At 34.3% G+C, this 5471-nt stretch overlaps 1 non-coding gene across 1 annotated transcript; it reads left to right on the top strand.

The window, feature by feature from the left end:
* The first annotated feature begins 4052 nt into the window (after nt 1-4052).
* On the top strand, nt 4053-4126 carry TRNAI-AAU (transfer RNA isoleucine (anticodon AAU)). The gene has a single exon. It is a non-coding gene; the product is annotated as a tRNA-Ile (tRNA).
* The last annotated feature ends 1345 nt before the right edge of the window (nt 4127-5471 follow it).

Raw genomic sequence — 5471 nt, 5'->3', positions numbered from 1 at the left:
TTATTACAATCTGTCTAATAACCACATTAAACTCGTCTCGTTTCACCTTAATCTACAACAATGATAACAATACTATCATCAAGTTATGGAAGGTACAACTATCACACAACGAACGACAAGCTTATTTTAAAATAAAATGAGCAGCATCTCCCCTATAATCTTTACTTCCTACCAATTCGACATAATACAACCAACAACAAGAACCTACAATAACAACATTTATACATCATTTTCCAACCTTATATCCATCACAAAATACCACAAAACGGTCCACACACCCCAGTTAGTTCATACAAAATACGAAAACCCAAAAATGTAACGTTGAACGACCAGCCAACCTCCCTGCCATTATGTGGTGTTTCTCCAAACCATTTCTCCTCCCAAAATACATAAAAACAATAGAAAAAGAGACAACCCAACAGCAACATGAAACAACCACAAAATAGTCCCACAAGTTCAGCAACAAAAATTAATTTTTCAGTTTACTAAAATACGTTTCGACTTGTCTTTTCTTTTATATTGAGAAAAACAACCACCAACACATAATTAGGCCTCTTATCCTATAAAATAGTCATGAATTCAACTCAAAAATAAGTTTACAACCAGTCAACAGTGACGCAACAACAAACAGCATACCACTTTTTCGAAACTCGCTAGGTCTAGTGTTTACGATCGAGTTACAACTCGTACAGGCATAGATAATGGGAGGAGAAACACAAATTTATCTTGGACTGAGTAGAACCCACGAAACCTATTTCTTCTTCATCCAAAATCAGTCCCCCAATGCAGCTACTAGAAGGAGAGAGAAACTAACAAGCTGTCAAGTGTTTTCGGCACTAGAATCACATCGTAACACCCGAAATAACCTAGGGTTTGTGTGGATTTTTTGGGGAGGAGTTGCAGGGTCCAATTTGGTTTTCTTGGTATGAAAGATGAGTGAAAGAAATAGGTTAAAAAGCTCTTAAAAGTCGCCTCTTTGCCGACTTTAGGAGCTTTTAATTGAGGCCTCTCCTTTTGGCAAGTAATTGATGTACCGACTTGTCACCTACGAGTTTGCGCAGTCTCGCAAAATTTTGAATATCTCTCTACCCCAATATTGTATCAATAAACGGTTTAATTCGTTGGAAACTAGACTCGTAGATATTCAATCTGGTAGGTAGATCATCCCTTAATTCAAAGTACATTAGGAGAAAATCTCAGCTACATTTGACTTAGGTTTCAACACATTTTTGAATGTAACTTGTGATGACATTTTTCAACTTTTGTTCCACAACTCGCTTGGCCTCAAAACATTACACACGACTAAAATAACTCATAATATAATCTCCTTATAATGTTAAGCACCCTAGTCTCACCCTAAAATTACATGTTATAACATTTCCAGCTTGTCGACTTTCGACGAAACTTATTTTCTTCAATTCGTTTAGTGTCTAAGCTTTCCAACCAAATCTAAAGGGGAAGGGGTAAGCTAAACTTCCTTATTATTTTTTAAGTTTGTATTATTTGATTTAATTTTCGTCTTCTTTCGCCATTTGCCCAAGGTAAATCTTCTCATCCAATTTTTGAGATTTGTTTGCTCTTTATCTTTTTTAAATTTGTGATTCCTATATTTTTTATGCTGGAAGATAATTTTTTTTTCTTTTGCATTATTTTTAATATTCTGCACTATTTCATTTTTCATAAACTAACACACTCAAGATTGGTTGAATACCTATGATATGGCACAATTTGTTTAGAGAATTGCCTAACTTAGGATTGTTGGACAAGTACATCAAGAGGTGAGCTTCAAGGCTATGGAATTAGCAAAATCTTTCCAAAAAATTTAGTAGTCAGTATTATAGGAGAAAAATGAGTTCGATTCGGGGTGATTTAAAATAAAAAAAAACGAAGCAAATGGTTAGGCAATAGTGATGGCAAAATGGATAAAAAAAAAGATATTTATCCACCCACACTATCCACTAAAAAGTGGGTTGGATAATGAATTTTTTAAAGATGGATCAAATATGAATAAGAACCATACGATCTACTTAACTAATGAGTTGAACTTTTACATTTGTAAAAACTCAAATTGGAGTTTTCTCAACCTTGGGAGACTAGTAATTCTCCCAAAAGTGATCATATTCAAAAACTCATGGATAATATGGATATCCATATTATCCGTTGGTGAATCCATTTTCTATCCATATTAAATATGGTGGGCCGTGTCAGATAATTTGTCCGTTTTTGCATTAACCATTTTCGAACTGCCCATATCCGATCTAACCCGCCTGTTTGCGTCCCATATTAGGCATCAAAGTCTTTTCAAGGTATCAACTATGTTTATGAAGCTAAGAAGGCCATGGCTACAATATAAATAAGCTTCCATTTCCCACAAATTACTACTAAAGTTTTGACTGCAGAAACCATGGCCAATTGCTATTATATTAGCTAGCATTCTTTAGGCAATCCTGAAATCTCATACTTCTAAATGGCATAAGAAAAACTAGTTGGATACTTTACATCTTTTTTTGTAATAATGAGAAATGTGTTAAACAAAGCGACTTATAGATTACGCAACCACCGAATGATGGCATTAGAATATGGCCCAAGCCCAATATCTTTCATAAGTCAAATACTATACGAGCTCAGTTAATCTCGGCTTGATTGGGTATTACTACAACAAGATTAACTGAACTTGGCTCGTGTCACTCGACTCGACGCCAAAGAGCTAGTGTTAAGACGAGCCACGGAGTGGCGGAGCCACCAGCGGCTGGCTTTTTTTCTTACGATATTTAATAAGGCTAGGTTCAATAAAGGCAATCCTTTATTCATAGTAGTTGTGCCTGAAGAGACCTACTTACTGGAAGGTATCATTCTTTTAGAATGGTGAAAAGGTTACCTACCCTATGATCCTCCTTATCTTACAGAAGTTTACTACGAGCTTATGCTAAGAAGTGTCAATTGATACTCATTCGCCAGAAAATTATACTTTTTAGCTAGGTTAATTTTTTTTTTTTATATGTTATATGTTGACTCTTTTTTCTGCGTGTGTTTAATTTTTTATATTTTGACACTTCTTAGTAAAATTTTCAGCTCCGAGCCAAGTACTACCATATAGGTGTAAGAATTATGTAAGTGGCGAGGACGTGGATGAATGCTGTGCGAAAATTAAGAGGAAGTCACTATTTGTATACAGTATATGGTAAAGCATTATTCAGTTGTTTAATTGAGTGGTGCGCGACTACAAGAAATTATTAATGTGCTGTGAAAGATTTGTTGGGTTTTATCTAATTAGATAAGAGGTGTGAATGAAGGGAAAAGATTTGGAGGGAAACAAAAAGTTTAAAGTTGTTTTCTTTATTAATGCACTTTGTCCCTCATCGGAAAAAGAAAAGAAAATTTTTGTGCTTATATAGAGAAGCACATCTTCTAGCTCTTAAAGAGTTAAGAAGAAGTGGTGTCTCGCGTCGTCGCTCAGCTTTTATCTAAAATTAGCGATTAGCGATGAATATAAACTATTTTTTAAAACAAGGTAAATATCACATACAATGTATGTGACTTATAAAATAAAAATTAAAAGAGAAATTGAAGTCATCGAAAATAAGATGCACAATGATGGTGGTGGTTAGGAATTATCCTATCCAATATATAGAACAAACAAAAGCATTATACAGAGTCAATTACCAAATGAAGAATGATATGTATCATTCTTATATACATTTGTGCCAAAATCTAAAATTCTTATATACAATTGCTATTACTTGGTGCTACACAGCAAAGTCTAAGCAATCCAAAATCTGTACTCAAAGTCAGAGAATGAACAAAAGATTATACACTCAGTTGGTCAAATGTACATTGATTATATATGCACATGAATAGATGAGATAATTTCAGTCGAATTTTTTTCCCATTTGTACACACAATGCTCCAGCTTAAAGTTCAACAGATTGTTTATTTGGAGTAGTAAGAAGTAGAAAGTCATGAACAGTCTCTATTCTCACTCGTGATATCAGCATTATGGACGACCCAACGACACTAATACAAATAATTGTAGATGACATCGCAATAGCAGCGGCCTATTAGCTCAGTTGGTTAGAGCGTCGTGCTAATAACGCGAAGGTCGCAGGTTCGAGACCTGCATGGGCCATTTGTCGTTCTATTTTTAACTTGCTTCGTTTCCATGTTTCATGAGCGACTGACAGGTGCGAACAACGATCAAGATAGGGAATCGTGATATTTTCTTTTGTAAACAACACAATAAAAGGAAAAATAAGAAATAATACAAAAGAAGATTAAAAATTGGAGTAATTCATCAATCAATCATATTTGCCCCTTGCTGAGAAAACTAGTTCATACGACTTCTAGTAAATATGATTTGGACATTAGTTAATTGTCAACAAAAGGTAGGTCTTTTCCTCTGAGAAAAATCATTTTTCTTTCAATGAAAGAAAATGTGTAAACTTTTCCATTTTTTCTTTGTCCTCGTTCCTAATTTCTTTTTCTCTGTTTGTTCTACGGGAAGCATGAAATAGTTTTTCCATAGAACTTTCTGAGAGGTTGAAAACGATTTATTACATTTTGTTTTTCGCTATCAAATGTTAAGTATTGTTCTATCATTTAAACGGTTAGTTATGACATGAATTTGATTTTAAAAAAACATTTTTTTTGTTTCAATTTTTTTGTTTTTTTCAAGTGTTAAACATATTGATGTCAGTGTCTAAACATGGAGTCCGTAATTTTTACAGTGACAAACAAGAGCTTGTTGTGCTATTGTCTCCTTTGTATTGTTTCCTTAAAATCATTATTGTGCTTGCTCTAGAAAATTTCTTGAATTGTTTTGCAAAAAACAAGTCATTACTGTATTAATTCTAGGAGTAGAGTTGTACATAGGCCAAGTTGGTTCGAATTTTTTAATTACCAAACTAAATGAATGGTGGGGGGGTTTTAAAATTTATAAACCAAACCAACAAAGTCTATTTTTTAATCTTGGTTTTGTTGGATTTTCAAAAAAAATTCCGATAAAAAATATTTTATCTTACGGAATTCACGACACTCGGAATTCCCACTTTCGGAATTGTGATGGCGCCTAAATTTCACTTGCAAGGCAAGCCAACGTTAGAGGATCTTTAAGCCAATTTTAATCAATTTCAATAAGTAAAGTCAATTAAACCAAAATGAAACTAAAACTGAGTGCGGAATAACATAACAACCATTAATGTTTAGTACAACCTGGATCTGGAGTCACATTTCACGAGCTTCTAGAATTTCTACAAACAGAGTCTGAAATAAGTACAACTGTCTCGAATGAAAAGAGCAGTAAATAAGGGAAAATGGAAGGGAATTTCAAGGTCTGTGGACGTCAGCAGATCTACCTCGAGTCTCCAAGTCAGCTGATCCGAGATAATACACCTCACGGACAACTAGGACCAATACCAAAATTTGCACAAAAAGTGCAGAGTGTAGTATGAGTACAACCGACCACATGTACTCCG

Source organism: Nicotiana sylvestris, chromosome 10 (assembly GCF_000393655.2).
Source record: "Nicotiana sylvestris chromosome 10, ASM39365v2, whole genome shotgun sequence".
NCBI lineage: Eukaryota > Viridiplantae > Streptophyta > Magnoliopsida > Solanales > Solanaceae > Nicotiana > Nicotiana sylvestris.
The sequence above is the reverse complement of the archived record's forward strand: the minus strand, read 5'-3'. Positions and strand labels throughout refer to the sequence as shown.